This window comes from Melozone crissalis, unplaced genomic scaffold (assembly GCF_028551555.1).
Source record: "Melozone crissalis strain CALT ecotype California unplaced genomic scaffold, PUWL_Pcris_2 ptg000002l_1, whole genome shotgun sequence".
Lineage (NCBI taxonomy): Eukaryota > Metazoa > Chordata > Aves > Passeriformes > Passerellidae > Melozone > Melozone crissalis.
The window spans coordinates 27,339,005-27,365,749 of record NW_026535780.1 but is presented as its reverse complement, the minus strand read 5'-3'; positions in this window follow the sequence as shown (position 1 = coordinate 27,365,749).

The following is a 26,745-nucleotide window of genomic DNA, read 5'->3' as shown; positions in this document are numbered from 1 at the left end:
TTTTCTGATTTTTACCATAACACAGCAAAAGTCATTAATTGCTAAAAGCAAAGAATTTCTGATATTGCTTTCAGAGTCTTTTTTTATTGTGAATTTTCAAATTTAGTTCTAACGATAGAAACGTCCTACTGCTATGGTGACGTGCCAAACTAGCACTGCAAGTACTTTTCCTAACACATTGTGCAGAAAAAAACCCACACCAATATTTTGATTTGTCTTTTTTAAATGGCCCTATGTGTTCATTGTGGCCACAGACTCTTAATTTGTGTTACTCTACTTTTCATGAACTCCTTTTAAAATTCATGATTAGAATGATCATGACAGCTATTACAGCATCATGCGGAGTGTACTTCAAGGGATGTTTTGACACGTTTAAAAATTATATTAAGCATTTTTATGTTGCTTCACTCCTCACAAACAGTAGGAGCTAAGGATTCTATTGAATCCTTGAAGACTATTGGAAAGAGATGTGGTCTGAAAACCTAACCCAATAATTTTACAAGGGAGTGGAATGTATTAATGCTAATGTTACTCTGGTAAACATTTCTGACATTGACCACATTATGCCTAGCAGATCAATATTTTTCAGCCACTTAATTATCTGGGTGACTGCCTTTGCCAATTTGAACATAAATAAATGTCTTACCTGATCAAACACTTTATAGAGGTTCAGAGAATCGCTTAAAAAAAAATAAAGTGTTCTAGTCTTGAGAATTTACTATATTTCCTACAGAAGTGATGACTCAAAAATTTTTATGTAAACTGATTTAGTTTTTTAAGAATTTCTATTTCAGAAGTGACATTAATAAGCAGTTAACTATGCCGAGACAATCACTCAAAATGATATTATTTTCGGTCCAGGCTTATTTATAAATTCTCCTGAATTTAAACACACAGAAAAAATATAAAAGCTGGATGAATATAAAAGCAGGGCTGTCTCTGCAGTTGATATCATTCTAAAGAAAGTGGAATACAATATATTAAAGCAATGAAATAGGCAAAACAAGTGAAAAAAATAAAAGAGCACCTGATTTGTTTTTTTCAGTAATGTGAAGAAATTTTAGTAAAACACTTGCTATGGTTTCCAGCTAATTAAAGTAAATTACATACCTCCAGAAATAAAGGAAAATTTCTTTAGGGATATTTAAAATCTTATTCCTGGTCTAGATCTTTATTTTATAACTGATCCTATGAGAAAATAATCCCAGACTCAAGGGTTTCCTAAATTTTTGGTGTTTAAACAGAGAAGGGGACCACTGAGACTGCCTGTAACTACTGCCACTGTAATGTTATAAAAAAGCAAGACTCTCCTGGCTTTCAGAAGTAACTGGTTTCCATCCTAGCCTATTTAGGTTTATTGCAGGAATACATTTCACATTTAAATCTTACAGCAATGCCTACCAAAGCACTACATTGTTAGCAGAAGTGCAAAATGCAATAGAGAAATTTACAAACTCCTTTCAGAGAATGAAAACCAACAAAACCTCACCAGAAGATGTTATCTTTATGGAAAATCTGAAATAGTTGAGAAATTCTCCTGATGCTGCTGTATTTGCAAAATAGAATGATACTTTCTACTTCAAGTATTCTTTTCTTCTAGTTGTGTGCTGAACTTGGTAAAAGTACCAGGCACAAGGTGGACCTAAGAAAGAATGACATTTCAGGACTTGTGAATCTCCACACTTGCAGAAGAACTGCCATAACACAGCAATACCGCTGCTGAAATATAACCATATTCCTGACATACAGGAACTTGGTTTGGGTTTTTTTTTTTGTTTACTGTATTTGAAATTGCAGTCAGACTGTGTTGACAACTTTTGCAGTCTATTTTAAAAAGGGAAAGATTGGAAATTGTTAAGAGAAGAGTTTCTGGAATGGTCTGAAGTCTGTTCTGGGAAAAATGTTAGCAATTAAGAACAGTCAGCTATTTGATTTATCAAAAAATAGTTACATATTAAATTATAATAGGAACAAATACCTAGGTGAACCACTGTACATTGAGGGCACAAAGCGTTGAAAATTTTTCTAAAGGCACTCTCTCTTGTCTACAAAAAGACAAGATAAAGTGCCTTTAGTATGATAATTAAAGCCAAGGTGAAAAAATGCAGCTTAAAATATTTCCTTGACTTACATCCTGTAACAGAGCAAACTTCAGGCTGCTACAAAGAAAAACTATAGTAATATGTACAGGAAGACTTCAGTAATCCTCTTAGCATCAGAAAAACTGGACCTGGGAAGAAAGTAGAATAATTTTAATAGATCCTTTCCCCTTTTAAAATCAGAAAGCCCTGAATTTTATCTAATGATGGGAGGGTTTTACTGGGGTGTTTTATACCAAACTGCACTTCTGAAATCTCCCAATATCCCCTTCCCTCCTGTTCTCCCACCTTCAGAAAAGACTGATCAATGAGACATTGAAATTGTTTAGTTAGGCTGATTATAAAAGAGGTTTGGCCTTTATTTTGTTTTATCCCTGCTGGGAATTTCCACTGAGAAAATTCTTTTCCCATTCTGCAGTAAAATAAAACACAGAGAATTTTAAAATATCACATAACTTAAACACAAAACAGTGTTTATTTCACTCAACAAATACAAAATTAGAACATCTCTTGCAATATTTATTTTTAATATTAAAATATTAAATATTCATTTCAGTTCAAAGAAAGTGTTTATGAAAAGATAAAATGCAAACTACAGTTAAAAATTCCTCATCTAGATATTTCTCTGAAGGGAACTGACATATCAATTCAAGATTAAATAATTTTTTTTAGGATATGGAAAAACTTGTTCCAGAAATACCTATGTAGGATTCTTCTGACTTGCTTAACAACCTCTACACTGACTGCAGATTTATGGGCAGGGAAATATGACAGTTGAAAATCAGTGATTCTTTTCAAAACGCATGTGGTTTTGGATTTGTTTTATTGAATCCCATTGGGCATTAGCATAATATAATTTCTGACATTTTTTGTTAGTCATTTCCCTGCCTGGGTAGGATAGCTTTGTGAATTGAATAAGAACAGGAAAAAAAATACTGTGTTTCTCTTTGTGAAGATCTAATTGTTGCAGCAGACCTTATATCCCACTTTTTTTTAAAGAATATGTGCTTGTATTTTGGAATAACATACAGAGTTGAATGTTTTACCTTGCTTTGGTCTTTTCACTACAAATGGAATGTAGATCTGTGAGTACTATTTACAGTTAGAACTACAGAAAGCCTTTATTTTTTTTTATTGTGTAAGGGTGGTATTCAAAAGCATCCTTAAAGAATAATAGCTACAGATATTTTCCACTTTGCTTTGCTTCATTTGAAGAATTGCCTCAATAGTCATAGCACCATTAAGGAAAGAAAAACAGAATGAGCTTTAAGTAAAAAAAAATTTTTTTAAAAATGCAATGTATTCTACTGTTTCACTTTTTCACTATCAGCTTCCTCGTTGATTTATGGTCTGTTTTACTGCAAACTGTGATTCTTAACACTTGCCTGAGGTGTTGATCTTTCTGTTCAAGAGCTGGATATTGCTAATGATTATCAGTTTTCTATGAGGTTAACCTTCAAATGCAAATGGATTGTTAGTTAGTGTCATCATTAGTATTTAAAGAGCTTGAAAATACTCTGCTTATTAAAATATAGCAGTAGCTACTGCTTCAGTTAAGCAAAGATATTAATAAGTTTTGAACACTGAGAGAATTGAACTGAAGTTTTGAACTGAGAGAATATTGGAAGTTCAAACATGCTGTTGGGTCAGTAATGCTCTCTATATTTTTTCATAGTAAGCCTTAGGCTTGCAGCACTGAAATAGAGTGCAGGTGAATATATATTTATGATTGACATGGAAGATGTCAGTTTAGGTCATCATGCCTCAGACAACTGAAAGGACAGTCATGTTCCTCATGCAGAACAATTCACTTTTTTATTGCAGGAGGGGAAAGAGATGTAATGAGCTGTCACATTCCTCAGTAAAAGTTACCCAGACACAACAGCTTTGTTCCTTTCTGAATGGAGTCATGGAGTCACTGCATAATTTCATGTTTGTGCCTTCTTTGGGAGTGTTGAATATTGAATAGCTTCTCTGCTATAATTGGTTTGTGGATGAGTGCTAAAAAGCTTCACCTAAACTGTATTTATTGTAGGTGAAATGAAAACAGGAGAGCAGGCACTTGGGTAGACTTTATTGTTAGGTTCAATCCAGATTTATGGGTAAATAGACTGGAAGGAAACCCATTAAGGTGCTATGGCTCTTATGTCTTTCTCAAAAGGTATATTAGCTGTCTGAACAGCTCATATTCCTTCTGCAAAATAACATATCCACAATATGAGTGTTGTGCACTCAGATCAACCCATTTAATTTAAAATATTTTGTGAGTCAAGGTGGATGAAATTTATTAGAATGAGTTCTGAAAACTTTCTAATGTCTTATACAAAGTCTTTTAACATTCAAATGTTAGAAAAAATCATACAAAATTGCACCAAATTCCATGTATGTTCATGTATAATACAGCAACTTGTTCTTGGGCAAACTGAGCGTAGTGTGTGCATTTTGCAAGATTTAGTTCTGTGCTTTTTTTGCTTTTTTTTGAACTTCAGCTTCCCAGAAGTGAGTGTATGTTACTTGACAGAAAGTCAGCAAGCTGTCAGACAGAGTACACTTTATGAGAGCAATATGGTTTCATTTTGCAGAAACATTCCTGAGAATTTTAAGGAGTTGTCAAAATGAATTCACTTTATTACTGGTTAATATTAAAGTTAGAACTGAAGCCACCTAAAATAGGTCCAGGAAAAAATAAAAAAACCCAGCGGTACGCCTGTCGTTCATTTTGACACCATTGTGGGAACACACTATTGCTTCTGTTTTGATGTTGGATTTTAGACTTTTATGGGAAATTTTCAAATTTTTTGTCTGACTGGGTTTAGTTCTTAAAATTTAACATATTCTAAAGGGAAATAAAGGTAACATCAGTTACTGATTCCAAGAAATGTAAGGCCATATAAGGTGATGCTGTGTGATATTTTAAGCACATGGAATAAGCCTATGTGAGTAATCACATACATTTATATATAATAATAATATTAATATATGTGACTGAAATTAACAAATATTGAAATATCCGTAGAAGCTTAGTCACAATAATTTTTTAATGGCAGGTATAAAATAAATCAATAAACTAATAATTAATTGCCTTTTCTTATGTAAGCATCTGATATTGTTAAAAAAGATCTATGGGGAATATACATCAACTACTGGGATGAAGTGGACTCCATTTAAATGCTATGAAGTCAGTATCAGAGCTATAGGAAGTATAATGTTGATAATACTTAATATATCTGCCCTAATATGCACAAGCCCTACCACAATTTTTCACAAAGCAAGTGCATAGGGGGAAGATATCAGCAATTAATCTAAGGGTCAGTTTCAGGCCTCATGATAATTTGTTTTTTTTACAGGTAACATTCAACAAAGAGGTTCTGGTTTTGTTTTTTATTAGTACTTCTGTGCATTTATAGAAATTTAACTTAAATAGATTCTGTCATTTCTAATTATAAGCTTAAGAATAATCAATATCTATTTTCAGTGATTTTTCTTAAAAATTGTTTTCTGGTGTATTTTTGGAGAAAAGGAGCAACTTTTTGAAATTAAACAGCAAATACTAATCCAACTCTATTTTTTCAAAATTCACAGAGAACTTGGAGAGCATGAAGCAACAGAACAGAACTGTACAAAATAAAAATGGAACCATATTAAAAGTTTTTCCTGGTGTGATAGTAGCCTAGTTATGTGTTCATGTCTATAAAATTTGATACAAAATTGAAGCAGTAACTTCAGCATCTGTCCATTCAGACACCATTTGGATCTCATTATATCTGAATCAAAGTGTTTGCAAAGTTTTTCAGCATGGAGGTTGGTGGGTTTTTTTTATTTGTTTGATTTATTTTTTGTTGTTGTTGTTTTTTGGTTTTGCTTTCTTTTTGGTGTATAGTTGGTATTAAAAGTCAAATGTTACGCTGTACTGTTTTAGCCTCAAAGAAGGTAGGAAGATTAATTGACTGCAGCATGTGATCCATTACTTCTTAGTAAAATAGAGATTTCAATGAAAGCTGGAGCTCTGAAATATGTACAGAATTCAGTAATTTTATCTCCTATTTAATATATTTGCATGAGATAATAATAAAAATTAGGAAATAATCCAATGCAAAATATGCTGAAGCATTGTATCAATAAAGGCATTTTAATATATTAAAATCTAGTTATACATATATATAAATGTGCGTGTGTCTATGTGTGCATTTAAATGTGTGTGTGTACATATAGGTACGTATTTATGTATGTGTGCGTGTGTGTCTATGTATGCAAGTATGTATGTGTGTATATAAGTATGTATGTGTACATATATGTATACATATATACATATGCACACATATATATGCATATACACATATATGTATGTATATATATAATAAAATTTCATCTAAGTGTAAAAGGAAGCAAATGGCTGACAGCAAGTGTTTATTTCAATCTTGGCAAAGACAAACATATTTTTTAAAATGCAGCACCGGTATTACTGACACCTGTCTTACAGAAGTCCCCGTGGGCCTCACCTTCGGTGCTGTTTCAGACGGGGGCAGGCTCCCAATCCCTGCCCTCGGTCCCAGCCAGGAGCGTCCCGGGCGGTGTTCAGGACCACGGACAGCACCCATTCCTCCAGGGCCAGCTCCCTTATCTGAGAAACCAGCATCCCTGCGGTAGTCACCCATCAGAGCCTGTACAACTGGAGATATGTTTTCTTGTTGCTGGCATATGTAACTTTTGTTTTATTTCCAGCGGGTGGAGAGGCTTCAAATGTCAAAGAACATGCCTGGCTATTTTCCCATACTTGGAAAGGAAATGCATTTTCTTTTTATCTAGGCAAAATGTAAAATCAACAAATATTTTTTCAGCAATTAATTTCGTTTGAGTAAATAAGGGTTTCTGCCTTGGCCAGTTTATGGTGTATAATGATCAGGTGGGTTAAGACCTTGAGGCATCCCCTGAGTCTTTGCATTCAGCCTTGACTGATTGTTAAAAAATAAAAATATGGCTAGATTCAAACCTTCGAGCCAGTGGAACACTGTCCTCAGGCTGAAACCCAATGAAAAACTGATAAGTTATTTTAATCCACTCACATGCTATTCTTATTAACAGGAAGACTAATTTTCTGCCTTGTTTTGTTACTCAGGGAATTGATCACTGGTAGATGATTTTCTAAACTGGTGCTTTATTAGATGTCTTAAAGTGCACTCATTTTTCTAGGAATTTTACTAACGCTATTTTAGCATTATGTTTAATTGTTATCATAGTTATCAAAATATATTATGCTAAAGAACAGTGATCTTGAAGTATACAATATGAAATTAATTCCATATGTAATAGAAATATATCCTTGAATTTAAATAGGAATTACAAATGCTTTCTATAATGACAAAAGCTGGAAATGAACCAAAGGGTGTGTGGGGGAAAATGGTGAAAAAATCATACTGCTTCAAACTTTATAGATCAAAAGAATCCAATAAATTTCTATTTACTACGGTAAAATTCTAGACACCTTGCCCATATCCATATGCCAGAAGACTCTTTTCTAGTCTGAATATCATATTTATTGATCCAAAGTGATTCCCACTGTTTTATACGGACAATCATCCATCCTGGAGATAGGGGCAGAAATGATCTTTAGTGTCAAAGCCACCTAATGATAGCAGCATGTGCTCTAACGCCAAAAGTTTTTCTGTCCCACATGAAGTCTATCTTTCTGCTCTTGTTTAGATGCTTTTTCATGCTAAAATGAACATGCTACTCTGATTAAGCAGTAAAAACCACTGACAGTTCACTGGGCAAGATTGTGTATATTTAAGCTTCATTAATGAAAAATGAAATTGAATAACCAAATGCAAAAAATCTTTTCTGATATGATGTATGGAAAAACACTGCAAGCATTTGAAAAACAAATTAACATCAATAACTAAACTGATTTAAATTCCATCTTGGAAAATGGTAAATTTTTAGTGTTAGGCACCATGCCTGAGCAAACTGTTCATCTAATGAGTAGAGTGATGGATCAAGTTTAGTCTAAAAGTTATATTACATAAAGTGTTCTTGTCTGTAGTTAGAAAGGCTTTGGACTGAGCTGTGTGACAGCTGTACTGGCAATGATGTTTTGTCACCAGTACAAGGCTGCTGTGGTGTCTCTGATGGTACCTCAGTCACAGTATTGGATATTGGCTGAAGTTATTGATGAACAATGGAAGATGCAATGAGACATGGTCAAAAGCTTAATGGGAGTGGTTTTTCCTACCACAATTTAGTGTTTTTAACTATTTTAATGTATTATTTGAAAAATATTGCTCAAAAATTTTGCTGTTGGAAATGCAATGATTTATTAAGTGTGTAAAATATTTACGTTGATGACTTTTTTTATCCACTTCTAGATATATGACAATAACTAAATGATCCCAGCCAGGAAAAACTCTCCATTATGGGCTGCAATACATGGTTTATTGGAAATCCTCAGATGCTTTCAACTGGCTTAAAGTCCACATCATCACAATTATATTCAAATAGCTTTGTACTTCTAGAAGAACAAGATTACAAGTGAATCTAATTACTAACATGATGCATTAGAAAAAAACACATGTCTACAAAACTCTTTTGAGATCACCTCATTTATAAAGCATTTTCAGACTTTGAAATATTTATTACTTTTGTCTGGATAAGGAGAGATGCACTTAATAGTATTTTGGGACTGTTTTTCAAACAACAGGACTAGTTATATGACAGTTTAATCAGTTATATATTAATACCAGAATATACTACCCAGGAAAACATACAAACATGATCAAAAATTATAAAGAAGACTCTTTTATTCACTAGTCTATCCATAAAGCAAAAGGCTGAATTAACTGTGTGGAGATATATATCCCTTGTACACATCTAGAATGTAAAAGTTACTTACATGTTTTAAAATTCTTTAAAAACTATTGAGGATATAATCAAGAGAAACTATATAGAATATTCTATGTCTGCAAAACATCTACATAAATGCACCAAAAGAAGATTTTTTTTCAGTCATAAAGACTCTTTATGCTATATTTTTTCTCTTAATTTGTAAATGACATGAAATAAAAAAGAAAAAAAACCAAACTTTTTTACCTTCTACAAGTGACATTAGTTATTTAAACTTTGTAAAGTGATTTGGAATGTAACTAATTTGTAAATATCCTGGATAAATGTTAAGCAGTGCTACTATAAATTTTCAATGAGATAAGAAATCTAATAATATTATTTTACTGATTTACTGAAATGACAGCAACAAACTGGGTTTATACTACTGTGTAAATTCTTTAATGTTACATTGCTGCCAAACTTGTTTTTTTAAATAATTGTGCACAGCACAGGAAAAATTACTCTCTACAAATATGGAGCTCTGTAAAAATCCAGCAGTACTAGGGCCTTTTACAACATTTAAGGAAATAAAGATGTGGTTGAGAAATCCTCTGGAATATCAAATCCTCTGGTAGCAGCTGGAACTAAATTACTCTGGAAAAATCCCTTTGCAATTTTTTCATAGAAGGATCTTTAGATGAAGAAAACTTTAAATTGAAACTTAATCTGGAGCTTTTTGCAAACAGAATTGGATCAGAGCAGGACAGCCACTGCATCTGAATGCCTGACCCTCAAATGGAGATAACCATAAGCAATTAATTAAATATTTAATTCAGATTTTAAATTTTCCAGTTGTTGTACCTTGGTTAATAAGCCCTGTTCTACGGCATGTACTGAAATTTTATACTATTTAATATTCCACTTTTATAGTCTAGGTATATATCTGTAATATTCTATTAGAATTTTTTTTTTTTTTTAAAGTGAAGCCAAAAGTGAAAAAACATTTGAAAACTTCTGTTGTTTTCTTTGTGAAGCAGTGAATACTTATCAGGACTTCTCTGTACACCTAGGTTTAATAAGTCCCTCCTTGTTTTTATCAAACACTAAATCAATGGCTGTTTTGGTGAGCAGTAAAACCATATGAACCAGAGGAAAAAGCTCTTACAAACCCTCCTAAGAATAGTGCAATTTTCTTCAACTCAAATATTTATTCCTTAAACTAATGTAAATAAAATTCCTAACACCAGAAAGAGGTTTTCATAACATGGTCATTTGAGAATATACCTAGGTCTCTCTTTTCCTTATTTAAAAAATGGTTTGTTCAAAGTAAAGTGAGTTTTGACTTTTCAAAAGGAACACATTTTACTTTGCTTAAGATAGAAGCATAACTCAGAAATGCAATGAAATGTACTGTAAACACAATTTATACCCTTTATAATGTATGAAAAAATCCTGTTTATAAATGGACCAAGACATGTTCTTTAGCTTACAAATCTATGTGAATCCTACTGCGCCCAAAGCATATATAATGGTAAATGGAGAAAAAATGGAAATTCATAAGAATGGTGAAATTCACTCTGTTGACTTAGAAGAATAACACAAAAATGTACATGAAATAGGCTTTACTGCAAAAGAGAATATTTTTTATTGGAAATTTCATTGCTCTAAGTCTCATGTTTCATGTTAAAAGTTTGCTTTACATCCTGTTCAGCAGAAACCAAGAGCTCTCAGCACTACTTTGTGGCAGTCACAACTTCACTAGGCATCTCATCAATATTTCCTGCTATAAGTTGCTGCAGAAATATGTCTGAAGAAACAAAAAAGAGAAGAATCGATGTATTTTATGAAAGTCACATATCTATGTCCCCTCCTCATTCTTTTTTTAAAGATTTTAAGGAGAACAGGGGATGGTGTTTTGACTTCATTTGTTGTGTACATAGATTGTGAACACCCAAATAAAGCACAAGAAACAGCATTATGTTTCAATTAGTTCTAGAACAACAAACACATTTTCCGAGACTTCTAGATTAATCAAATATTTTGAAATCGAAAGGTTAATTTTTTCCCTACATCACTCACATTAGACTGGTATAAAAATATGTATAACTGAGTAGGTCACTGTGCAAATAGTGTACAATTAGTCTGTGGTGTTGTGAGGTCCCCAGGATGAGATGAGAGATGAGAATTTGACTCCAAGTTTTCAGAAGGCTGATTTATTATTTTATGATATTATATTAAAAGAAAATTATATACTAAAACTATACTCAAAGAAAGGGAAAGGAGACATCAGAAGGCTAGAAAAGAATGAATAATAAAAACTAGTGACTGAACAGTGTCCCACACTGCTGGACTGGGATTGGTCATTAATTAAAAACAATTCACACGGAACCAATCAAAGATGCACTTGTTGGCAAGCAACCTCCAGACCACATTCCAAGCAATCAGATAATTGTTGTTTACATTTCTTTTCTGAGGCTTCTCAGCTTCTCGGGAGAAAAATCCTGGCGAAGGGATTTTTCAGAAAATATCATGGCTACATTAGTGTACATTGTGCAGTTTTTATATGACTAGGACCATCGCAGGAATTATCCTGATGTGAAGACACAGAAGTCTTAGGCCTGTTGCAGGTGTCCTGAAGTTTCTATTGCTCCATAAAGCAGAGGTCTTCTGCACCCCATCTGCCAGCCCCAGGTGAGTGATTGAACATCCTAGGGTACTTCTACAGTTGCATGTTGTCTGCATGGACAGAGGAGCTGCATACTAAGATAACCAGAAAATACCCATCTAATTTAATCAAGTTAGTTCCATTTTAGTAAAAAAAAACCTAAAAAGAAAACCTAAAAAAAAACCCTTATCAAAGAAAAAGAGGCTCACCTACAAAAAATAAGTTCCGAAATAGGAAGTATGAGTTGCCATTTCAAAACTTCTCTTTTTCGCCAATAGCGAAAAGAGAGAAGACTGTGGTTTTTTATCCCTAGGTGCCTAGGGAGATGAAGTATACTGCAAGAACTCATCTGAAATGTTCTGTTATGAAGTAAATCATTTGAATTCAGTTCATAGCCACAAGAATAAACCTCATTGTTTCTTTAAAAAAATCCCCCAAATCAGTAATCCCTTTTTTTCATCAGCAAGTATTAATGGAAAATTGTGACTTGTATTATAGGGGAAGTAATCAAATAAACAACTCCTTCACCTGAAGTCTCACTCCAAGATTTCTCTCCTGAAGCACTAGAGATTTTATTAATTCACAATTATATTTTTTCTATAGAGGAAAAATAAAAAGACAGTCACAAAAAGCACTTTGTTGCATTTACTAAATTTAGTCATTCTGCTTTTCAGAAATAAATATTAATTCTTCCGCATCTTTCTGTGTTTGCCAGGCTGACTTTAACACTTTCTCATTTCATAATCAATGCTAGCAATAGGTTTAGTATTTGATTACAAATTTTCTTAATATTTTTCTTATATATATTCTGGTTGATCACAAAGTACCTTTAATTTAAGACAAAATTTATTAACTAAAAAAATACCCATGGGATACAAGGAAAATTATCTAGAGTTTCAGTATTTGTTTGCAAATATTTAACTTTTATAATGTGTACTCTTCAGAGTTAGTGCAGAAAATTACTTACTTTCTGGTAAGAGCAATGGCTTTTTGCTGCTGATAATTTATTTTGACATACCACTGTGTTAAATATTAACTAAAAGGGCAATTAAACAAGTGAAATCAGTTGATATATCAAATGTTTATTCATGTCCTGAGCTGAAAAGTGATAAAACTATAGATTTAGAATGCATAATTTTATCTGGGATGTAAAAGTAGGCTAAGTCATAAGGATGTAGTCTCTTAGATGAATGCTGCATGCAATGAAGTGCACTGTGATATAATCTGGAATGAAACAACCTTCATTTTTCTGTCAGACATTTTGTGAATATTTTAGCAGTTTGGTCTCAGCTTTGCTTAGCTGTAACAACTTTGTGTAATAGCATTCTTCCCTTCTTCATCCTGTTAGAGCTGCCAGCAAATATCCTGAGTATTTCTGCATATTTAGGGTCTGTCGGAGACAGAGTGAATTTCCCCCATAGCAGCTCTCACAGTGCTGTGGGGAGTTGGAGAGGTGCTGATGACACACCAGCGTTTTGGCAACTGCTGAGCAGCTCTGCACAGCATCAGGGCTGTCTGCCCAACATTTCCCCCATCAGCAGCAGGCTGAGGGTGAACAAGATCTTGGGAGGGGCCATAACTTCTTCCAACTACCCTTAATAGTAGACATTGGATCCCATGGAAAAAATGTGATGATTAGGAGAAAGAAAAGGGTGGTTTGCTTCAGCTGATGGGAGAAGTAGGGTGGAAGAAAGGAAAGGGCAAAAAGGACACAAAATAAAGGTGCTGGAACAGACAGCTTGTTCATAAATATAGCTGCATGAATGATAATGATCTCATGCAGGAGTGAGGATAGGGGATTAGATTCCAAAGGAGGGTGGATCTTAGTATGCTAAAAAGCTGCAAGAGAGAAAATTTAACTTTGACATGCAATTACATATCATGTCACAGACTGTAGTTCATTCAAGCAGTGTGAGAAATCACAAGATGACATGAAATCAAACTAAGGTCAGGAGAAAAATTACTTTATTCAGTCTGATATAAAAACAAATACAAGTTTGTAAGACTATGTCAAAAAGAAGGAAATTACCCATTTGAGGCAAAATGCTTAACTACTGTGGGCATAATTTATGATACTTCAAGGATGTCTTCACAGAATTATATTCCTTTTTACATGGCTCCAATCAATTATTCTCTTTGCATTAAGACTCCTGAAATTACTAGCGTCCAGATGCACCTCTTATGTAGAAAAAAGTCTAATTGTTTTTAATCTGTTGAATGATAAACTGATTATGAAATACTAAACAGGTGTGTCTTCAATAAATGTAATTACAGAGATGGCTTGAGAAAAAGTAATGCATTTTCAGTCAGTTAAACTCTGCTTCTGTGTTAGTCAAAAAACATTCTGTATCTGTCCAAGTTTTCAGAAAATAACTGCAAAACTAAGTGATGTCACCTAAGAAACATTCTGAAACATTCTGAAACATTCTTTGGCTGCATGTTTGAAGGGACAGAGGAAGGAATCTGTCTCTCTTGATAGAAACTGCTGAAGGAGGAATAGGATTGGGAGTGCGTTACTAGTAGATATAAAAAATAACAAAACAAAAAATTCCCCCCAAAAACCCCAAACCAAAACTGTGAGGAAAGTGACACCAAATCTCTTCACCATACTTACATCAGGAAGGAAAATAACCAAAGTCAAGAGGACTGGAAAGAAGAAAAGCTATAAAAGAATGAGTTTGTTAAACAATGAGAGAACAAAGATGAGCATATGAATATTTCAGAGTAGTACAGTCTGCTCTTTGTAATATAAATGGAAATTAAACTTTATTCTGTTTCTTCTTTATTAAGTTTTGTACAGTCTATTGTTATTATTGCCATTAGCAATAAATTAATGGCATTGAGAAGAAGAAGAAGAGGTATTCCAGAAAAATGTGTTTAATTGTGAAGTAGTCAGATTATAGAATCACAGAATTTTTAGGGTTAGAAGGGACCTCTGGAGATCATTTAGTCCAACTCTCTGCCAAGCCAGGGTCACCTGGAGCAGGTGACGCAGAAATGTACCCAGGTGAGTTTTGAATGTCTCTGGAGAGGGAGACTCCATGATCTCCTCGGGCAGCCTGTTCCAGTGCTCTGCCACCCATAATGTAAAGAAGTTCTTCCTCATGTTGTGATGAAACTTCTTTTGATTTAGTTTATGGCCATTGCTCTTTATTCTGTTGCTGGACACCACCGAAAACACTCTTGGCACCATCCAGTTGGCACCTGCCTTTGAAGTATTTATATGTATTGATGAGATCCCCTCTCAGTCTTGTCTTCTCCAGACTAAACAGGCCCAGCTCCTGTAGTGTCTCCTCATAAGAGAGCTCCAGATCATTTTTGACCATAAGAGAGAACCCTAATCATTTTTGTAGTGCTCCACTGGACTTCCACTGGACCTTCTCCTTGTCTTCCTTGCACACAGGAGTCTCCAGCATTGTACACTTTCAAAAGTGTTCAAAATTAGATTTGGTAATTGTTCAGTAATTGTTTCTAGTTTTGATTCTTACAGAATATTTCAAATTCCACTCCTTCTAACAAATGGAGAATAGAGGATCTTTTCAAACAAAAGAATGAAATATAATGTAGAGAAACAGTGTATTTTGTACAATAACACAGGACAATCTATTGATAGAGTATGGGAATTGCAAAGTGAAAATTTGACAATGCTTTTACAGCTAGACTATTGTGTGTGGGGTTCTGTCTTACAAAATATGGGAAATGGCATTTTAACTTATGCTTCTACAGGGCTGAAGTACAGAAGAAATTTTTTCTGAAACTACATTTTGTATGATACTAGGGATAATTAGATAATTAGATCTGTGGGCTAAGCATGTGAAACAAGCACGTGTCTAGACATGGGTTTGAAAGAGCTCCGCTCTCCTGTGACACAAAACATGGAATGTGCTGGGGAATGCTAAGGGTAGAAAGGAGAGAAGGGGTTGCAGTATTTGTCACCTTCCCATAGTCTTAACCAGGAGCACAGACATACCAAATTTGCAAATCCCACTAAGCTGTAAATGGAATCTGAGCTTCCAACTTCTGGGTTGCCTGAACTGACAGTTTTAGGTTCTGCAGTGTGACAGCTGATGCTAAGTATAAAAAAGTAGATGTAAAGGAACTTCTCTAAAAAAAGGGAGTGGAAAGAGTAAATTAAACTAAAAATCCTGCCCAGGATGCCTTGAAAATAAGAATAAATCAGTTTTAACTGTTTTAAAAATATAAAACAGCTTAATGAGTCTATGAAAATCAGTGAAAGAGCTAAGTGCAGCATTCTGTGGGTTACTTAAATTTTAAATGTAAATCTATGGTTCAAAAGGAGAAATTTTTAGTTTCACTGTTGATCTCCTATTCTGGAAACACCCTCAAGCATGAGCAATTCCTAGGCATATGATCATTTTGGCAGAATCAGCTGTACCTTCTTTAAGTCTGCTCCTTCTCTTCTGAATAAGAAGAATACTCTTACTGTCTATATGCACAGAGTTGGCTTCTCATTGTGGCATAGAAGCTACATATTCTTACCTGAGGTGCATTTTCTAAAGCTCATGAAACTTATGGATTTTGCTCCTAGAATCACATTATCCTGCCTAAGGATACTATTTGTCTTAGCAAAAGTGCAAAGTGCCGAATGTTGTTCTGGAATATGGTTAGACTGCCTGATTTCGATGATGTGATTTTAGATGGACTAGTGCCAAACAGAAATCCAAGTCTGCTGCAGAGTAGTGCAACCCTCTGAGCAGCATGTGGACAGTCTTCTGGAGTGTGCCTTGAAGGGCTACTCTTCCATGCTGCTGAGGGAGCTGCTACAGATCCCAACATGCAGGCACTAAAGCTTATAAATTATCTAGACTTAGGGCAAATCCAATTTCAAGTCCTGCCTCAAGACTGTACTACCAACCAGTCAGACCTGCAATTACAGCTTCAATTATATTCTGAGTATCAGGAAACAAATTTCATTTTCCCATTATAAGACCTTTATTGTAATAGCAATGTTGAGGACAACATATTTCAGTTGATGGTAATACAAATTGGACTGTATTTTGTGAAGTTCATATTTTATACAATTATGTTTACAAGCTTTGATTTGAAAGCTAAAATTTATTTGACTGGATCAAAGCTAAAATTGATTTTACCTGATACCTTTACTATCACTTCTACTAAGAACTTTCAAGGCACAGACATCTAATAATCTTTTTGGTATTCTGGTTTATATTCTTACATCAATTACTGAATGTTGTTCACAAAATAGTAGAGGAAAAGCCACAATTCCTCAACTACCCCATTTATGAAGTCAAGGTAATTATTTTTTTAATAAATAATGCTATGTCAGAGTGGAATTTGAAAAAATAAATCTTGATACAGCAGTTTACTCCAGATAAGAATCTGATCTTGACTATCTAAAATTACTCAAATTATAAATGGAAGGAATAAAAGTGAAGGTAATTATTAAATTAATTTTCACCCTTTCTCAGACAACTTTTTAAAGAAAACAATAGGAAAAACTTACGGTTTGCCATCCCAGCTTGGATTAATGTCATGATATTAATTTTCCTTTTTTCTACAAATAGTTTGAGAAGGACTATCATTTTATGTAATTTTCCAGTGTAAATGAAAGAAAAAGGTCATGGTTCATAGATACATATTAATTTGGCTAACAGAAAGCAATTTACTTTTCCTTAATTAAACTCAACCACTGCAGCCTTTGTTTTAAATTGATAAAAGGATTACAAAATTATCTTTTCAGGTTTTTATAGCAGTTAACGTTTGAATAAAAATGCATTTTGCCTGAACTCAAGTTCAATTAAGGAATTATGAAGAGAAATGCTCTTCAAAAAAATTAAAATAATTTTTATGTATCTTCATTAAATGTTAGTGTTCCCTTTGAGTCCTAAATGCTAAGGTTTGTGTGATTATGGGAAAACTAAATTGAAATACACAGGTAGAGTCTGTCACTCAAGTTAAACCGGTCCATTAATTAAATATGTAGCTATTTTTTATTATTAAGCTTAAAAAAATCTCTATTCTAAGAGCCAGACAGTCTGACTGAATGCTGAAGGTACATCTCACCAATTTCAGGGGAAAAAATATTTATAAAAGCACAACTGTCCATTTGAAGATCCCCCTTTCTATTCATTGACAACTGAATGAGGTGAATAAGCTATAATGATATAAGTAAGCTACGATGAGCTGAAAACTCTTTCTGGCCCTGCATCTGGGATGTGTCCTTGAATACAGTGTTATGACATTCAGTGACTGAAAATAACCCCCTGTTATAAAATATTGAACATATCACACTCAATATATGAGTTTGAGGCTGAACCAGCAAAAAGAATTCTTGGAAGGACCAGGTAATTCCTATCTTAAACCTTGGAAAGAAGTGGTTATAGAAATTGCATTTCCAGTAGCCAGACTTCTGAAAATGAAATCTAGGATAATACATGGTAAGAATGGGAAAAAAGAATTCTCAAACTTGGCAAAAAAAAGAGCGATGGTTTTTCCTACTTACCTATTTGTTCTGCCTTAAGTGGAAGGAAAAGAAGGAAAGAAGACATGTGAGCAGAAAGAAAATGAAATAATAAGAGCATGATCTCCTTAATAACTTTTTTTTTTTTTTTGCAAAACAATCAGAGTACCTTTAATTCCTCTCTTAAATATTCAACATGTTACCACTAGTGAAATTTTTACCTACATTGTCAAAGAAAGGAAGTCAGTAAAAGCTGTATAAAATGACGTGGAGTTGAAAAAAAAAAGGATAAATCTAGACTGAATGGTGTCAAGGTGTTGTGGGGGCCTGTGGCTTCCTGGACTCAGGGGCCAGGAGCAGTAGGGCTCCTCCTGAGCAGCCTGAAATGGATTCCTTGGCTGTGGGAAGCCTGGTGGAGCCCCAAAGAGGCCAGGCAGACGCAATGAGATTTGATAGGCTTTGATAAACTGAAAATCATTGTCTGGTGGTCATTATTAGAGTATTTTCAAAGCAGACCTTCAGTATGAATCTCAAGGAGCTTAACTGGCTTTGTCTTTCAAAAAGCTGACTACAATTGCAGTTTTAAACACACCATGGATATAAACAGAAAATACATGTTACCTGGTTTTTAGCATAGATTTTATTATGAAGGAATGTATGTAGGTTGCAGATTCTGGAGCAATCTCCACATAATGCTCCAGTAGAAGCACCAAGACAAGAAATCCAAATGTCAGGATGCACTAACTGAATGTCTAAACTAACTCAGTGATAATGGAGGTGAGAAATCACAATTGCAACCTGGGAAGGGTGGAACAAATATTGAAGAAGTCTGTTTGTGGTGTTCCGAATATATTAAAACCCGAAAGTTAGAAAATGTTAGTAAACAGAAGGACATTAAACAAAAGCTTTTGAATGACATGGTTGTAGCACCTAACTCGGGGATAGAGGTTAGAGAATGATTCATACGATTAGGAGATTGACTCATAAGCCTGACCTTAGATGTCCTGTTTGTTCTGAACTAAGTGAAAATAGAAGGTTTCTGATGCTGGAGTGACAATATCAAGCTAAGGTTTGGAATACCTCTAACAGGCAGTTGGAAATATGAGAGAGAAGGATATGTTTGAATGGTCCAAGGAAATTCAGAGCTGCAATTGGGATGTGTCTGTCTCTTTCTCATCAGCAGTATGTCAGAAAACTTCTCTGGGAAGCAGGAAGACATCCTCTAAGCCCTTCTCAACCTGGGAGTTTGAGCTGACAGCTTTTCAATTTCATCAGATATTTTGCCTCCTGTTCATAACTTCTGTGTTCTACAATTAAACTAATTTGATACGAGAGAGTTAATTTGCATGTTCTTGGAAGTGAAGCTCTTTTGCTGACATTTCTTGTGTGTCTTTTTTATCACAAGGTCTATAGGTAAGATAAGACTTTTCAATAACTTGGATAGTAGATATAACAGCAACACCATTGGTCATGCATAATGCATTGCTAAAATCATCCAAGAAAGTCTCTTTAGAAGTGGACTCCTGATTACATCTCAGATAAGATGCACTACCTGAACACTTTGCTGGCTGGCTGGCTGTTGGGACACTCAAGAGCTCACTGCAACTTTGCTGGTTTACCTAGAATCCATGCTCCGTTCATTGATTTAATCATTTTACTTAAAGACCCTAAAGGGAATGAGAAAAAACATGGGTTTTTACTAAATGAAAATCCAAATGTAAAAAACAAAGGCATACTTGTACTGTTTCATGGTGGTGGTTTATTTTTTACAAACTGGGATTATCTAACCAACAGTGATAAGATTTGCAGATTTTAAGATTGAAGTTTTATGGATGTGGCAGCCACTGATTTCATAGTAGCATATATAGACTCTCTTTCATATAATGATAAACCAAAAAAAAAAAAAAAAACAAAACAAACAAAACAACCCAAACTTTGATTTTGGTTAAATGAAAGATATTTATTTTTCTCTTCTGCTTGAAAAAGTCTTTGAAGCCTTTTCTGAAAGTCATATACTTATTAATATAAAGGCTGTTGCCATTCATTAGGGAAGAAAAACCCCACCAAAATCCCCAAAACTCACATTTTTCATTTTTTTGTCCTGCTCTTCTGTATGCGCTATTCTTATTCCTCCATGTTGCAATGTTACTGGTGACTTTTACTGTCAGCTAGGAAAATAATTTGTATGCTAGTCACTTTCATAACTTACCTTAGGAAATGTATGTATCTTATCTCTTTAAAGGCCAGAGCAAAGTTCTGAAACAGCTGATGGTCTCATTACAGTAACCTACTCTTAAGAACTAGCTGTGATATGTAAGATTAGAAATATTACCATTACATCTTTTAAAAAGTTTTTCTATTTATATAGGTCAGCTCTATGTGCCATCCTTTTATACTATCTAGCGTAGTTGGGAAACATTTTGCTATGTTCTACTATATGTAAACTGAATTTACATGAGGAAGGTCTTTTCATTCTCCTGTTACTGTAATAATTAAAAAAAATTTGCTTTTTCTTTGGTAGTAGGCTAAGTGACTTAATAAGGATCCAGAAGAAGGAGGATCTTGAATAGAAAAAAATGTATGCCAAGACTATCTCAAGATTTTATTTTTACAGCATAACTGACTCAGTCCACAAAATTTTTCATGTTATTAAGAGAAGTACATAGAAAACTTTGGAGATAAAAGCCCAAGGAAGTGAGAGGGGAATACCACAAGTTAAACGGAGCAAGTTAAACAGAGTTCAAAAAAAGGTGGGAAAGAAAAAATACCAGAAAAAAAGAGAGTCTTTTTACGTTTTCATTATTGAAAAACCCCTACAGTTCTAAGAGTACCTGCAGGCTTTTTGTATATCTAGTTGCCATAATTATGCCTTAAACTTCAGACAAGTAGTTAAATACAGTCCCTCAAAAGTGATAACACATTTCACTGAGATTTGTTTTTTCACTTTTCTCTGAGTTTTACCAGTGCAGAAAAATATCCTGAGGTCTGAGCAAGCTAATGAGATTAAAATTCCTAGCAAAGTTTGTAGAGTTTTATCAGCATTTATGAGTAGTCCTCGCATGAAAAACCTGCAAATCATGAACGGAAGGACATCACCATTAATAACCCAGAAAATGAAAGAACAAGGTTTTTAATAGCACTTATGGGAGATAGTGAAGCAAGAAAGTAGTGAGTACCAATCACAACAGAGAGCAAGTTACAGTGAGTTCTGAAATTAGAATTATAGGGAGGGGATGATAAACACGACTGGCTGAAGAGGGAGTTAACTGAAGAAAATTGAACTGAAAATAGAAATATGTTTCAGCCACAGTATAAAATTTTTAAATAGTCCAAATTGTCACAGACTGATGTTGATTTACCATATTATCCTAACTCACAGTGCTTTAGTGCCTACTAAAGCATGTATTAACTGATGCAGTTTCTGCTGTTGGCATTTGTTGACAATGATTATGATACACCATGCAGTCATACGCTGCACTTATAAAAGCAGAAAAAGTCATTAAATAAAAAGAAAATTTTCAACAAGAGTTACCTTTGAGGTAATTAAAACAAGCTTTCAAAATGTTACTGGAAAGAAAGCAAGGGTGAGCATCATATTTTGTTCAGAAAAAATGAATTAGCCAAAGGGAGAGGCAGGGGTTTTTGACTTGACACATCAAAAACTTATTCTATCTCATACTTTCTGCACAGATTGTTTTCTCTTATACTAAAGACTCTTAATATTTATCTACTACTCAAAGTAGCATTAAGGATAGGAAAAATAAATTCTTGAGATGATTTAAAGTATCTCTGTATTACATACTCTTATTTCTTTGGAAAAAAACCCCCTCAAGTAGCCAGTTTGATGATGCTGTATTTCTTTTGAGCAATACTGTTCTAATTCTGGTTCATTTTCATAAATAAATACTCCCACAAGAATTGCCAGAGGAAATTTTTCCCCACATTTTCTCCAAGAACAAAAGGCAATGTTTGTTTAGATACTTCCTGACTGTTCATTAGAACACAGAAATAAAAACGCTAAGTTTGTTTAAGCCAAAATTCTGCCTCAGAGAGTATTTATAAGAGATATGATTTAGGGGAACACATGGATAAGCTGTCTCTTTGTGGTTCCCTCTCTTTCATCTCTTCCAGCTTCCACAATTGGTATGTTATGGATAGAAGAATAGAATAAAGAATGGAGAAGCATTTCTATTTTCTTCTATTGTAAGCATATGATTTATTGGGCAGATTTTTGTAAGACTGAATTCATACAAAACATAAAGGCTGCTAGTAGAGCAAGCAGACCTTTAAGGTGAAATATGTCAGTTGTGCTTCTCTACAAAAACAGACAAATGAAGTAAAATATGCCATGTCTCAGTTCACAAGAGAAGATAAAACAAACCTGTTGTTTCCTTACTCCTGTAAACAAATCTGTCCAGTTAATGGTTGAATTTATGAAAATCTATATTCTATGAATGCTCGGGATTTGGTCACAGAAGGTGGACAGGAAAATATAGCAGAGAAAAATAGCTACATTCTGCCTAAAAATAAGACAAAAACCTTAACACATATGAAAAAAACCCCCACAAACTATGGAAAACAATCAAACTTGTCAGAGAAACAAGAAGATTCTGCTTATGAAATTATCTTTGTAGAAGAGAAATACTTGTATTCATTTCTTCTAGAAATTCAACCAGTTCTGAAATTTTGATTGAAGCGCATTGAAGAGAAAGAAATGATTGTAGAACTGATTAATGTATAACAAGTTCCTTGCTGCTATAAATATTTTGGAAGAGACTTAAGAATGCATACTTCAAGATGTAAACATTTTCTGTAATAAAATATTTTTTATGGTTGTAAAGATAATAGTACCAGTAACCAACGAGTGACTTAAGAGCATTCTTTTTGGGTATCTTGTTTCTATCAGACCTGTCATTGAGAAGTTGTCTCCATGTCTTTCACAAAAAAATGACAGAATTTGGCTAAGATATATACAATATGTCAACTTGAAAAACTCCTTTCCAAAGACCAGAAACATGGATCAGAAGATGCCTATGCAGGTTATATTGAATGTGACGTTTTTCAAAACATGATCTCAAGCCACAAGATCAAATGGGAGACCCAAGAAAGATGGTTTATAAGGTTGTTATGGAGAAAGCAGTACTCAAATGGCTCAGCAGGAATGGAAAAGATATTTTTGTTCTGCAAGATGAAAAAGATGTCATATATATCACTATGAATGCAACACAAGCTCCTTATTAAAGATACCTCTGAACACCTACACGGAAAATGCATGAAAGTAGGATGGACTGTGTCACTATATGAACCCCTTAATTTTGTACAGCATTTTCTTCTTCAGGCAGGTGGGGTTTTTTTAGCTTTTTAAAAATACTTTGGCTACATTTCACAAAACCCCAATGATTCATTGGTTTGAAATAGATTTTCTTTTGTCTATTCAAGGTTAGAACGTGAACAGAAAAGACAAGAGGCTGATCTTAAAGACACTTTTACCTGCATAGTAATATAATGATTATTAAAATGCAGTTATTTTTAAAACAGTTAAGCAGCTTTGGCTTTGTTAGCTTCCAATTCAGTGAAAAAAGGAATTATCTGGGGGCAGTGCAAAATTTTGAACCAGTCTATTGATTTTAAAATTATGAATATCTATTTTGAAATACACAAACCCTCATAAAGTAAGCATTTGACAGTCATTCTGGAAGCAATCGGAATTTTAGTTTTGTTACCAGTTTTTCTATTAGGGATTACAAAGTAAAAGTTAACTGATTTTTGTAACTTTGATACAAAGATTGCAACAGCTTGACAACACTACAAAGTGTATAACATTTTTCTTCTGATTAAAAAAATTGCTGTAAAATATGCTGCATTCTTGTAAAATAAAATTTTAAAAAATGCTAGCGACTTTCAAGATGCTTTTGCAAAGTTCACAAAATAGAAGAAAAACACATACATATGCACATATATATATGTACATATGTATACATACATATCTACAAAGTACATATAAATTGATGGAGTTGGAAGCTGCTATGTGAACTGTATGCGTCATATGTGGTTAAAGTTGCAACCCAAAACCTGTAAATTCTAATAAACCTGAACTTTTATAGAAAAAAGTCCTGAACCTTGCATGGTTTTGACAGTTGCAAGGTTTAGACAGTGTAATCAATGGAAAAACGATTGTGATTAAAACACGACAGTATGAGTCATAAAGTGTGCACTATATTAAGCAATTTATGATTTATTGCAATGGTATCTTTTATGCAATATTTATATGATAATTAGGAATTGAGATGAACATGGTAACCATATCTCACTGTTAAAATTTTGAATAGAAGGTGCATAACATAGAAATTTTATAGGCTCATAACTTGGTCAGATTTGCTTGAGTTGATGAATACAGAAACAATTTAACACATGATTCAAAGTATGGAGGAGTTGGAGTTTCTTATAAGAAAAAAATTACTAAGCAAAAGTATTTTTAAAAATCCATCACCCCACGCCACTAGAATAAGAAGATTCCATCTACTGATCTGGAAAAAAGGAAATCTGTTTCTCGAAATGCATTCTTCTGAATATCTGACTAAGTCTACCACTGACCAATAAGACCACCTTGGAACATAATTATGTTTTTAGCAAAAAGATTTTTTTTATTGTCTAGTTAAGATTTCCTTGCATTGCACCTGAACTTCTAATTTAATTTTAAGATTGTGTATAATTTTAATATCTGTAATGGAGATGACTTTTAAAAAAATTGTTTCCCTTTAATACACTTTTACACTGAAAACCAGAATTAATGAAAATAGAAATTCAAAAATCAACATGTAACTAACTTTGTTTGACTAAATTTGTGAGAGACATATCAATAAATGATCAAAGGAGAAAAGGATGCAATAAGAAAATTTTCACAGCCTCTGAAATAGATTATTTTATCCATAATTTTGCAGTCACATAATTAGAAGAAGAGTAAATTCTTGCAATCAAGATGATGAATAGTTTTTTCTGATCACTCATTATGTGTAGTTGAACAAGAGCAGAAATTGGTGCAGTATATCTCAGAGGAAATTGCATCTGATTACAAGTTATTTATTTAGTTGGATATGTTTCAATATAAAAATATTTTTTTCCTGTGGAGGCTTTTAGATGATACTGTAAACTCGGGAGGTGCACAGCCATAGTATGAAAAGGATCAGACATAAATTAGTACAGCAGAAATTCTGTTCAGCTATATAAATATTGGATATTTATAAGGGCATCCACTTTGGGTGCAAAGCCAAGGGCAGGGCAAAGGGGATTGGTGTCCAGGGGAGAGGGGGCAGCCACCAGGAAAACCTAAACAGTGAGGAAACAGGAAAAGGAGAAACCAGGGGAAGTTGTGAAATATAGAGATCAGCGAGACAGAGGTCCATGGGGGAGTATTGTCTTTTCCCAAAGGAGGAATGAGCTCTATGGTAAGTCTTTCCGAGGCAATGCCCTTGGGAATTGGCAGAGGGGAAAGAGTTCATGGGATGCTACACTAACACAAATAAGACAAGCACATGAATCTCACAGGACCCTGGCCTACTAAAAATTGGACCCTGGCAGAAAAATTTCTTTCCTAGAAGAATATTTGACCTACTCACATAAAAACAAAAGTTAAAGATTTTCTGTGAGATGTTGAGATAAAGTCCAAAATTCTACAGCAGTCTTGTCTTCCTACTTTCTCCCTTCTTAAGAATGTTCTGTTTTGTACTGAAACATTTTCTCTGGGAAGCATTTGCTGTTCCAATGATAAACTACAATTCTTGGAAATTTCTGGAATTTTTTTGAAAAATGTAGTGCCTTGGTGTTCTATTTTGAAAAGTAACTTTCTGCTTTGGGTCACAGTAAGCTGTCCTACAGATCCTGCTGCAGGCCAGCCACCTACTTATTTTTAAATGCTTTCTGCAAAGAGACAAGGAATCAGAGAACATTCAAATTTAGAGGAATAGTTTTTTTTTCCTTATTCTTGGTCTGTTCATATTTTCAAACAGTACTTTCATCCTGCTGAAAGTTCATTGAAAATTTTTGTCCCCATACCTACAAATCTTCTCCAATGATTCTTATTCATATTCTATAAAATAATTTGAATATTTACAGGAGGGCTGAATTTATACTACATTATTAGATTAGACAAGATCAAGTATTTTTTTCCTGTACTCACCTTTTTACTTTCATTTCATTCTTTGTCATAGTTTTGAAAAAGCAACACTCAAAATTTTAAGAAAATCTTCTCATGTTCTACATATAGAAACATAATTTAATTTACTGTATTTTCATACTGCCAACAGAAGTAAAAATCTAGATAAATGCCCTTGTTTAACAAAAACAGTCAGTAATTATTTCCTTTGCATATTTTAAATGCAACAAAAGATTTTTCCTTGCATTTTTTATTATATGTGGGATCATCATGCCACAAATATTACACAAAGAAATGGTGGTGAAAATATTACTCTGTTTTCACTGATCTGAATACTGTTTAAAGTGCTTTTGGTGCCTTGGTGCTTTGATTGGCATTGAGCAACATTATTTTATACCTTGTCTTTTATCTAAGTGTCTTGATCTTATATTCTCAATTAGATTTTTCTGGCTTTCAGTCTTAATAAGGTGATCAAAATTGTGTGTGTTTATATCTGCTTTCTTAACATTCATAAAATCCTGTTGTATTAAAGTTTTTGACACTTGCTGAATTTTGATTATTGAGCAGGAGC